The sequence below is a fragment of the Aegilops tauschii genome, chromosome 1 (assembly GCF_002575655.3).
Source record: "Aegilops tauschii subsp. strangulata cultivar AL8/78 chromosome 1, Aet v6.0, whole genome shotgun sequence".
In the NCBI taxonomy this organism is placed as follows: domain Eukaryota; kingdom Viridiplantae; phylum Streptophyta; class Magnoliopsida; order Poales; family Poaceae; genus Aegilops; species Aegilops tauschii.
In genome coordinates this window covers 40,484,190-40,496,900 of record NC_053035.3, presented here as the reverse complement: position 1 = coordinate 40,496,900, position 12,711 = coordinate 40,484,190, and the positions used below count along the sequence as shown (strand labels likewise).

Below are 12,711 nucleotides of genomic sequence, written 5' to 3'. Positions count from 1 at the left end.
CTGCTCCCTTATTGGAAAGTAGTTCATCACAGAAATCTGTTCCTGTGACTCCTACACCAATTAGTGAGGAAGCTGATGATGATGATCATGTAACTTCAGACCAAGTTACTACCGAACCTCGTAGGTCAACCAGAGTGAGATCCGCACCAGAGTGGTACGGTAATCCTGTTCTGGAGGTCATGTTACTTGACCATGATGAACCTACGAACTATGAGGAAGCGATGATGAGCCCAGATTCCGCGAAATGGCTTGAGGCCATGAAATCTGAGATGGGATCCATGTATGAGAACAAAGTGTGGACTTTGATTGACTTGCCCGATGATCGGCAAGCCAAAGAAAATAAATGGATCTTCAAGAGGAAGACGGACGCTGATAGTAGTGTTACTATCTACAAAGCTAGACTTGTCGAAAAAGGTTTTTTGACAAAGTTCAAGGTGTTGACTACGATGAGATTTTCTCACTCGTAGCGATGCTTAAGTCTGTCCGAATCATATTAGCAAATTACCACATTTTATGAAATCTGGCAAATGGATGTCGAAACTACATTCCTTAATGGATTTCTTAAAGAAGAGTTGTATATAATGCAACCAGAAGGTTTTGTCGATCCTAAAGGTGCTAACAAAATGTGCAAGCTCCAGCGATCCATCTATGGACTGGTGCAAGCATCTCAGAGTTGGAATATACGCTTTGATGAGTTGATCAAAGCATATAGTTTTATACAGACTTGCGGTGAAGCCTGTATTTACAAGAAAGTAAGTGGGAGCACTACAGCATTTCTGATAAGTATATGTGAATGACATATTGTTGATCGGAAATAATGTAGAATTTTCTGGAAAGCATAAAGGAGTATTTGAAAGGAGTTCTTTCAAAGAAAGACCTCGGTGAAGCTGCTTACATATTGAGCATCAAGATCTATAGAAATAGATCGAGACGCTTGATAAGTTTTTTCAATGAGTACATACCTTGACAAGATTTTGAAGTAGTTCAAAATGGAACAGTCAAAGAAAGAGTTCTTGCCTGTGTTACAAGGTGTGAAATTGAGTAAGACTCAAAAACCGACCACGGCAGAAGATAGAAAGAGAATGAAAGTCATTCCCTATGCCTCAGCCATAGGTTCTATAAAGTATGCCATGCTGTATACCAGATCTATTGTATACCCTACACTGAGTTTAGCAAAGAAGTACAATAGTGATCTAGGAGTAGATCACTGGACAGCGATCAAAATTATCCTTAGTAGCATAAGGGTATGTTCTCGATTATGGAGGTGACAAAAGGTTCGTCGTAAAGGGTTACGTTGATGCAAGTTTTGACACTGATCCAGATGACTCTAAGTCTCAATCTGGATACATATTGAAAGTGGGAGCAATTAGCTAGAGTAGCACCGTGCAGAGCATTGTTGACCTAGAAATTTGCAAAATACATACGGATCTGAATGTGGCAGACCCGTTGACTAAACTTCTCTCACAAGCAAAACATGATCACATCTTAGTACTCTTTGGGTGTTAATCACATAGCAATGTGAACTAGATTATTGACTCTAGTAAACCCTTTGGGTGTTGGTCACATGACGATGTGAACTATGGGTGTTAATCACATGGTGATGTGAACTATTGGTGTTAAATCACATGGCGATGTGAACTAGATTATGGGATAATTAATTTGGTGCCCTTAGTTGTGTCCCACTCGGCAGTTTTGCCCCTAATTTCAAAAAACAAATGGTCTTGCCCAAGTGCGTTTGTTCCCCTTATGTTTTTGCCCTTCCGTCCTAGTTCCATCCGGTCAAAGGCGTTTGACCGTTAGTTAGACATTTTTCTGGACCATTTTACCCTTCCTCTCTTTATGCGTCCTCTCTCTCTCTCTCTCTTTGCGTGCCCGCCTCCCCTCTCCCTCTCTGCAAGAAACAGGAGGTCGTCGCCGCCCTGGTAGTTCTCAGCCACCGTCCGTTTTGAGCGCCACCGCGAGCAGCCGTGCCAGATCTGTCGACCCCACCACCGGATCTGCGTGACCCCGACCATCCTACCTCGCCTGCCGAAATTCGTCACCGTTGACATCCAGCACCGCCCCGTTCCCCGCTCACGCCCGGTCCGTCGGGGGAGTGTCCGGCCCCGCCATGCCCAGCGCGGCCACTAAGCGTCGCAGTCCAATACGGATGGCTGCCATGGCACTGCTGACAACGTCGCCGCCAGCGCCAATCCCTCGCTCCCTCCAGATAGCGCCGCCACCAGCAGAGGATGCACGCTGCGCCGGTTGATCTGGCGCCTGCCCAGGCCACCGCACCGCTGGACCACCACCGGAGAAAAGCAGCAGGACCGCGTCGCCCTTCTCCTTCCTCCCCCTCTGTTTCTTCCTGTCTGAGTGCGCTGTCATTCTCCCGCAGGTTCAAGCCACCATGGCAATGGCGCCATGAGCCCCGGGACGAAAACAACTGCCATCTACCTCGCCGCCGGTCGCCAGCGCCTCCCCGACCTCCATCTCGATCGTATCTGGTCCATCCCGAGCCTCCCGCGGCGGGATCCGCCCGTCTTTCCACCGCGCCCGCATGCCCCATGCTGATTCGGTCCTCTCCTACATCCGTCGCCGCCCCTTGCAGTTAACCTCGCCTAACGCCTCCTCGCGCCCCTGTCCCAGCTCACCAACTCGCCGGCCTGCCCTGACTTTTCGACGTTAATTGCTTGTCGTCGCTGTTGTTGTTTGCCCAGCAACAGAGAGAGTAAGAGAGGAGAGAGAGACTAATTTTCTATTTGGTATTTTTTCTTTACAATGTGGTTGGGACCCACTTGTAAATGTCATGTTTTTTTCTCTTCATATTTTTACTGGAGTTATAAGGAGGGGCAAAATAGTCCAGAGAAATATCCCTCTAACGGTCAAACACCTTTGACTGGACGGAATTGAGACGGAAGGGCAAAAGCACAAGAGAACCAACCGCACTTGGGCAAGACCGAGGTTTTTTGAGAACTAGGGGAAAACCTGCCGAGTGTGACCCAACTAGGGGTATAAAATCAATTATCCCCTAGATTATTGACTCTAGTGCAAGTGGGAGACTGAAGGAAATATGCCCTAGAGGCAATAATAAAGTTATTATTTATTTCCTTATTTCATGATAAATGTTTATTATTCATGCTAGAATTGTATTAACCGGAAACTTAGTACATGTGTGAATACATAGACAAACAGAGTGTCACTAGTATGCCTGTACTTGACTAGCTCGTTGAATCAAAGATGGTTAAGTTTCCTAGCCATAGACATGAGTTGTCATTTGATTAACGGGATCACATCATTAGGGAATGATGTGATTGACTTGACCCTTTCAGTTAGCTTAGCACTTGATCGTTTAGTATGTTGCTATTGCTTTCTTCATGACTTATACATGTTCCTATGACTATGAGATTATGCAACTCCCGTTTACCGGAGGAACACTTTGTGTGCTACCAAACGTCACAACATAACTGGGTGATTATAAAGGTGCTCTACAGGTGTCCCCGAAGGTACTTGTTGAGTTGGCGTATTTCGAGATTAGGATTTGTCACTCCGATTGTCGGAGAGGTATCTCTGGGCCCTCTCGGTAATGCACATCACTATAAGCCTTGCAAGCAATGTGACTAATGAGTTAGTTGCGGGATGATGCATTGCGGAACGAGTAAAGAGACTTGCCGGTAACGAGATTGAGCTAGGTATGAGGATACCGACGATCGAATCTTGGGCAAGTAACATACCGATGACAAAGGGAACAACGTATGTTGTTATGCGGTTCGACCGATAAATATCTTCGTAGAATATGTAGGAGCCAATATGGGCATCCAGGTTCCGCTATTGGTTATTGACCAGAGAGGTGTCTCGGTCATGTCTACATAGTTCTCGAACCCGTAGGGTCCGCACGCTTAACGTTCGTTGACGATATAGTATCATATGAGTTATGTATGTTGGTGACCGAATGTTGTTCGGAGTTCCGGATGAGATCACGGACATGACGAGGAACTCCGGAATGGTCCGGAGATAAAGTTTGATATATGCAATAATAGTGTTTGGTCACCGGAAGGGTTCCGGAATTCAGCGGAAGGGGTTCCGGATGTTTCCCGAAATGTTTGGGTACGAGAACACTTTATTTGGGCCAAAGGGGAAAGCCCACAAGGTTTTGGAAAGCGCAAAAGGAAGTTTTGCGGAATCCAGGGGCCAGACGCCAGGGTCCCTGGCGTCTGGGTCCAGACGCCGGGAACCCTGGCGTCTGGCCCTGGAGTCCGAGAAGGACTCTTGCCTTTCGGGTGAAATCGACTTTGTGGAGGCTTTTACTCCAAGTTTCGACCCCAAGGCTCAACATATAAATAGAGGGGCAGGGCTAGAACCAGAGACACGTCAAGAAACACCAAGCCGTGTGCTGGCAACCCCGTCCTCTCTAGTTTATCCTCCGTCATAGTTTCTGTAGTGCTTGGCGAAGCCCTGCGGAAATTGTTCTTCATCGACACCGTCATCACGCCATCGTGCTGCCGGAACTCATCTACTACTTCGCCCGTCTTGCTGGATCAAGAAGGCGAGGACGTCATCGAGCTGAACGTGTGCAGAACTCGGAGGTGCCGTGCGTTCGGTACTTGGATCGGTCGGATCGTGAAGACGTACGAGTACATCAAACGCGTTCATAAACGCTTCCGTTTACGGTCTACGAGGGTACGTAGACAACACTCTCCCCTCTCGTTGCTATGCATCACCATGATCTTGTGTGTGCATAGGAAATTTTTTGAAATTACTACGTTCCCCAACACCTATCACACCTACAAAGTACTTCTAGTTTAATGCTTGTTTCCGGTAAAGCGAACGTCAACTGTGCGTAGAGTTGTATCAGTGGTCGATAGAACTTGAGGGAATACTTGTTCTACCTTTAGCTCCTCGTTGGGTTCGACACTCTTATTTATCAAAAAAGGCTACAAACGATCCCCTATACTTGTGGGTTATCAGTGATGTAATAGCTAGCATCAGAAAATGTAGGGTAAAACGAACAAAAACAGCGGAACCACATGCTAGTTTGCTGATGTGTAATTAAGCATAGAGAACATGAAGCAGTCTGATGGAACCAACAGGTGGCATCAGAACAACACCATTATCATAAATATAGCATGCAAGAAGTAAAATAGTAGGCTGTGGTATCTAGGAAGTACAGTAATACTTAGGACAAAACTAAAGCATTTTAACTATATGTGCACTGGTATGTAATTTAGCACATGTAACATGTTCACTGCCAGAAGTTTGGTCCTACAGGTGCAAGCAGAATAACGCGTCTCATGAAAAATTGAATGATGCCCTAAAGAAATTCAAAGGTGTGGTGCTTATACTAAGAAAGTGAACGTAGGCGCCGGCCGTTGGATAATAGAACTTGATTCTCGGCGGTGTATGGGTATCGTTGTCATACTTGATAGCTAAGGATTGTCGATGGTGCTCGTATTGCGGTTGAGTTTGGGCCGGCTGTCGCCGTCGCTGAAGCGGCTCCGGTGCTTCGGTTGCGGCGCCTGTCGACATACAAGAAAGCTCATCTGTGGTAAGTGAACAGTTGCATGATAAAGAAGAGAAAAACCGAAGGAGTACAAATCGATATAACCTGATGAGGCTGCGACTTCGGTAAAGCAGGGCCGGTGGAGTTGAATATGGTGTCCGTGGAGCGGGTCCGGTGCAGTGGACGAAGGCTTCGGCGGGCGCGGTGTACAGTGCTTTCGGTGAGGCGGATCTATTGCGGCGGACGAGGGCTTGTATGAAGGGCCAGCGATGGGGCGGAAGAGGGAGTCAGTGAAGGGCCTACACTGTGGTGGACGAGGGCGCCGGTTAAGCAGATCTGGTGCGGTGGACCATGATGGCGGTCAAGGAGATCTGGAGCGGTGGACAAGCCAGTCGCTGAAGCGGCTCCAGTGAAGTGGTGAGTTGGCAGTTGGGGGTTTCAAGGTGCGGAAGGTAGATCCGGCGGGGTGTGAGGTCCACCGCTGCGGCGGAGGACTAGATTCGGCGGCTTGCCGTGATTGGGGGGTCGGGGAGGGGCAAAGAGGGGAAACCAATGGAGTTACCAAAACAGCCCTTTTTCGTTCATGTGGCAGGGGTAAAACAGCAATATCGCAATGCTAAACTTTCGGGCGCGAGATATTTCGATGTGAGCGGGAAGTTTGAAAGGTTTTGGCGCCTGGAATTATAAGTGCTCTGCTCTTATACGGCCGACTATGATATTATGGCCGAGAATTTATTTGTTTTGCACGCATGCTGGACGCAAAACGTTACGCATGCTGGAACGCAAGCTGTTTTTTTATGGGACGCATTTGAACTTTAATTAATTCTCACAAAAATATAAACACAAGCTGGCATGGAAGGAATTCAAACCACGGACATCCTGGTTGCCTAACAAACAAGTGGACCAACAGGCCACACTTTGGTTTACATTTAACTGCTAGCTAGCAACTTATATGCACGATTCCGCGTATCGCTTTGCACATGTTTTTTTGACTGAAGTTTCTGTTTAATTTTCATGATACATAAATTTTTCTCATATGAAAAACTAAAATAATTATCAATATGTAATTATTATTTAATTTATATCTTTACTCTCTTTTCATTATTGTGTACCTTGAAGAATAAACATGAAATTTTTCTAAAATTTGTGTGGACATAAAAAGTTGAACGTATATTAAAAATTATTGTGTAAATTTATGCATCTTCATTGAGGACCATAAGCACGAACAATTATTGTGTATCTTCATTCTATTTTTAAAACGCTCAATTATTGAAAATTGACAATATAGTATTTTAAAAACTGTTCAACGTGTATTAAATATTATTGTGTGACAAGAATAAATTCCAGAAATGTACTAACATGTTAAGTGTGTTTGTAGAAATTTAAGAATAATATTACAGAATATTTTTTAAGATGCATTCAACATTTTCAAAAAACACGGTGAACATTTTCTAAAATAATATGGAAATGAAAAATGAACATGAACATGGACGTGTCTTTCAAAAAATGCTCACCATGTTTTTAATATACGTTCAACTCTTTAATTCCGCATCAATTTTAGAAAAAGCTCATGTTTATCTCTTGAAAGTACACAATAATGGAAATAGAATAGAGATATAAAATAAACAAAATTATATATTTATAATTATTTTATTTTTCAAATGGAAAAATTTATGTATCATGAAAACTAAACAGAAACTTCAATCGAAGAAAGACAAGATAGTAACTTAGAATAAATAAAAGGAAAATTATTCCAGTAAAAGCATATGCAGAGCGATACGTGCAATCATCTATATAAACTGCTTTCTGATAATTAAGCGCAAACCAGACCGTAGCCGGCTAGTCCGCTCGATTGTCTGGCAACGAGGATGTCCCATGTTCGAATTTCCTGTACGCTTGCTTTCTGGTATTTTTTGCGAGTATTACTTAAAATCAAGGGGTATTTTTTGCGAGAATTAATTAAAATCCAGGGGCATTTCTGTAAAAAACAACATGCATAGCTCACAGCGCGCGTAGGCAACCACTGACATGTTGCCCAGCGACTCGATACGGCGGCATACGTCCAGAGGCACCGTATTTGAACACTCGGACAAGTTAAGACATCACTTTTGTGTATTTTTCAAGTTTAGGCACCAAACTGACCGCGTCGGACAAGTTAGGGCACCTGTAGTGTATTTAACTCCCAAAAGTACATAGTTATATGTTTCCATGCAAACATCCGTATTAATTTCTATTGAAATATATGTATCCATTTCCCGCGAAATAAATAAATAATATGTACCGTGTGTTTTTACGAGATTTTGTGGAAAGTTCATGCCACAGTAGTAGCTTTGGAAAATGAAGGACACCGATAACGCCCACACGTGTGGCATACTAGACATATGCCCACACACCGTGTGTAGCATGAGAAGTAGGCAGCCCACACGGCTGTGTGTGGGCGAACATTATAATTGCCCACATGTGTGAGCGCAGCTACTTCGTGCCACACGCCTAACAAATACTACTCATCTCCATCCCGTGTGTGTGGCGAAGCAAAAATGCCCACACATCCTGGCGTAGCTCGTTAGGTACCCGCGGGATGACGATTTAGTTGCCATCCAGGATGGCAGATGTAGTTATTCGGGATGGCACATGTAGTTATCCGGCATGGCAAATATAGTTGTAAAAGTATGACAACTCTATCTATTTTGGTTAACTATAGTTGCCATGTCTAATTTGTGGTAGTTGCCGCGTGTAATCAAACCATAGTTGCCGTGTGTGATTAACTACTTGCCACATATGGTCAAACAGTAGTTGTCATGTGTGTTTACCTAGTTGCCACGTGTGGTCTAACCATATTTGCCATGTATGGTTAATCACAGTTGCCATGTGTGTTTATCTGGTTGCCACGTACGCGCAACTGCAGTTGCCGTCTAGCAACGAATCATGGTTGCCATGTGTGTTTACCTAGTTGCCACGTACGTGTAACTGCGGTTGCCATCCAACAATGTATTTCGCCCACACGTGCATGGACTAGGTGGTGGCTGTGTGGGCAGAAACTAGTTCGCCCACACAGCGCAGCTGGCAAACCGCGTGCTGCGGGTGTGTGGGCGAACTCTCCAACGCCCACACACTAGCCCCATCCTACATGGCATAAAAAGTATGGCAAAATATGCCAAGATTCGTGCAAACATAAACGGACGTTGATCCATGCGTGTGGGCGAGATGCAAACGCCGACACGTGTGGGCGTTAGTGTTTTCGAAAATGAAATGAAGTAGAACCTTGTGGAATATAACAACGCATATTGAGGGATGATCTACCTACTCGAAGTGAATGGGATTTACTGCATAAAAAGAAAAAAATGCGGTTCAAAGAAAGAAAGAAAACAGTGAGCTTGGGACTGGTGAGCTTCTTCTGCCTTGATGACCCATAAGTATAGGGGATCTATCGTAGTCCTTTCGATAAGTAAGAGTGTCGAACCCAACGAGGAGCAGAAGGAAATGACAACCGCTTTTCAGTAAGGTATTCTCTGCAAGCACTGAAATTATCGGTAACAGATAGTTTTGTGATAAGGTAATTTGTAACGGGTAACAAGTAACAAAAGTAAACAAGGTGCAGCAAAGTGGTCCAATCCTTTTTGTAGCAAAGGACAAGCCTGGACAAACTCTTATATAAAGGAAAACGCTCCCGAAGACACATGAGAATTATCATCAAGCTAGTTTTCATCATGCTCATATGATTCGCGTTCGTTACTTTGATAATTTGATATGTGGGTGGACCGGTGCTTGGGTACTGCCCTTCCTTGGACAAGCATCCCACTTATGATTAACCCCTCTCGCAAGCATCTGCAACTACGAAAGAAGAATTAAGGTAAACCTAACCATAGCATGAAACATGTGGATCCAAATCAGCCCCTTACGAAGCAACGCATAAACTAGGGTTTAAGCTTCTGTCACTCTAGCAACCCATCATCTACTTATTACTTCCCGATAACCCACAAGTATAGGGGATCAATTGTAGCCTCTTTCGATAAGTAAGAGTGTCGAACCCAACGAGGAGGTAAAGGTAGAACAAATATTCCCTCAAGTTCTATCGACCACCGATACAACTCTACACACGCTTGACGTTCGCTTTACCTAGAACAAGAATGAAACTAGAAGTACTTTGTAGGTGTTTTTGGATAGGTTTGCAAGATAATAAAGAGCACGGGAATAAAAACTAGGGGCTGCTTAGATAAGGACACAATAAAGTTAGTATAGCGAGTGTGGAAAAGTGGTGGTAGGAGTTCCGAATTTGTCCCTAAGCAATTGACCACTTTACTAGACCGATAGCACGTTTTATGTGGGAGAGGCCACTGCTAGCATGTCATCCCTGACTTGGAATTCTATGCACTTATGATTGGAACTATTAGCAAGCATCTGCAACTACTAACGTTCATTAAGGTAAAACCCAACCATAGGATTAAGATATATTGGTCCCCCTTCAATCCCGTATGCATCAATTTCTATGCTAGGTTGAAGCTTCTGTCACTCTTGCCCTCCAATACATAGTCCTATCAACATACAACTAACCCTATGATGTGATCCACGCGCGCGCTCATATGATGGGCACCAAAGGGCAGCAACATAACCACAAGCAAATTAAATCAATCATAGCAATTCATCAACCACTGATAGGACAACGAAAATCTACTCAGACATCATAGGATGGCAACACATCATTAGATAATAATATGAAGCATAAAGCACCATGTTCAAGTAGAGGGTACAGCGGGTTGCGGGAGAGTGGACCGCTGTAGATAGAGGGGGAAAGGTGATGGAGATGTTGGTGAAGATGGCGGAGGTGTTGGTGTAGATCGCGGTGATGATGATGGCCCCCGGCGGCGTTCCGGCGCCACCGGAAGCGAGGGGGAGAGAGCCCCCCTCCTTATTCTTCTTCCTTGACCTTCTCCCTAGATGGGAGAAGGGTTTCCCCTCTGGTCCATGGTCTCCATGGCGGGGGAGGGGCGAGAGCCCCTCCGAGATTGGATATGTTTCTCTGTCTCTCTCTGTTTCTGCGTTACCCTTTTCTGCCCTTTCACCGTTTCGTATATATATGGAGATCCGTAACTCCGATTGGACTGAAACCTTCGCCATGATTTTTTTACCAAAAATTAGCTTTCTTGCGGCCGAAGAAGGGCATCAACCGCCTTCCGGGTGGCCCACGAGGGTCAAGGGCACGCTCCGCTGCGTCGTGCCCACCTCGGACACCGTTTCGCGTTGATCTTTCTCCCAGATTTTCCAAATATTCCAAAAATAAGCTCCATCCGTTTTTATCCCGTTTGGACTCCGTTTGATATGGATATTCTGCGAAACCAAAAACATGCAACAAACAGGAACTGGCCACTGGATCAATATGTTAGTCCCAAAAATAGTATAAAAAGTTGCCAAAAAGTAAATAAAAGTTGTATAATATTGGCATGGAACAATCAAAAATTATAGATACGACGGAGACGTATCACTTCCCAATGCCTTCCCCTAGGCCTAAACAATGGTGAAGTGTCATGTAGTCGACGTTCACATAACACCACTAGAGGAAAGACAACATACATCTCATCAAAATATTGAACGAATACCAAATTCACATGACTACTTATAGCAAGACTTCTCCCATGTCCTCAGGAACAAACGCCGTGATTTTTTACCAAAAATTAGCTTTCTTGCGGCCGAAGAAGGGCATCAACCGCCTTACGGGTGGCCCACGAGGGTCAGGGGCGCGCCCAGGGGGAAGGCGCGCCCCCCTGCTTCGTGCCCACCTCGGACACCGTTTCGCGTTGATCTTTCTCCCAGATTTTCCAAATATTCCAAAAATAAGCTCCGTCCGTTTTTATCCCGTTTGGACTCCGTTTGATATGGATATTCTGCGAAACCAAAAACATGCAATAAACAGGAACTTGCACTGGGCACTGGATCAATATGTTAGTCCCAAAAATAGTATAAAAAGTTGCCAAAAGTATATGAAAGTTGTATAATATTGGCATGGAACAATCAAAAATTATAGATACGACGGAGACGTATCAGCATCCCCAAGCTTAATTCCTGCTCGTCCTCGAGTAGGTAAATGATAAAAATATAATTTTTGATGTGGAATGCTACCTAGCATAATCTTGATCATGTATCTAATCATGGCATGAATATTAAGACACGAGTGATTCAAAGCAATAGTCTATCATTTGACATAAAAACAATAATACTTCAAGCCTACTAATAAAGCAATCATGTCTTTTTCAAAATAACAAGGCCAAAGAAAGTTATCCCTACAAAATCATATAGTCTGGCTATGATCCATCTTCACCACACAAAATATTCAAATCATGCACAACCCCGATGACAAGCCGAGCAATTGGTTCATACTTTTTAACGCGCTTCAGCCTTTTCAACCCTCACGCAATACATGAGCGCAAGCCATGGACATAGCACTATAGGTGGAATAGAATATGATGATGGGGGTTATGTGGAGAAGACAAAAAAGGAGAAAGTCTCACATCGACGCGGCTAATCAACGGGCTATGGAGATGCCCATCAATTGATGTCAATGTGAGGAGTAGGGATTGCCATGCAACGGATGCACTAGAGCTATAAGTGTATGAAAGCTCAAACTGAAACTAAGTCGGTGTGCATCCAACTTGCTTGCTCATGAAGACCTAGGGCATTTGAGGAAGCCCATCGTTGGAATATACAAGCCAAGTTCTATAATGAAAATTCCCACTAGTATATGAAAGTGATAACTCAAGAGACTCTCTATATGAAGAACATGGTGCTACTTTGAAGCACAAGTGTGGTAAAAGGATAGTAACATTGCCCCTTCTCTCTTTTTCTCTCATTTTTTTGTTTTTTGTTTTTTTCTGGGCCTTCTCTTTTTTTGGCCTTTCTCTTTTTTTATTTTTTATTTTCGTCCGGAGTCTCATCCCGACTTGTGGGGGAATCATAGTCTCCATCATCCTTTCCTCACTGGGGCAATCCTCTAATAATGATGATCATCACACTTTTATTTACTTACAACTCAATATTACAACTCGATACTAGAACAAAGATATGACTCTATATGAATGCCTCCGGCGGTGTACCGGGATGTGCAATGATCTAGCGTAGCAATGACATCAAAAAACGGACAAGCCATGAAAACATCATGCTAGCTATCTTACGATCATGCAAAGCAATATGACAATAAATGCTCAAGTCATGTATATGATGATGATGGAAGTTGCATGGCA

At 44.2% G+C, this 12,711-nt stretch overlaps 1 pseudogene; it reads left to right on the top strand.

Annotated features, from left to right (window-relative positions):
- The first annotated feature begins 2,403 nt into the window (after positions 1-2,403).
- Positions 2,404-12,711, top strand: part of LOC109775569 (uncharacterized) — a 30,034-nt pseudogene continuing 19,726 nt past the window's right edge.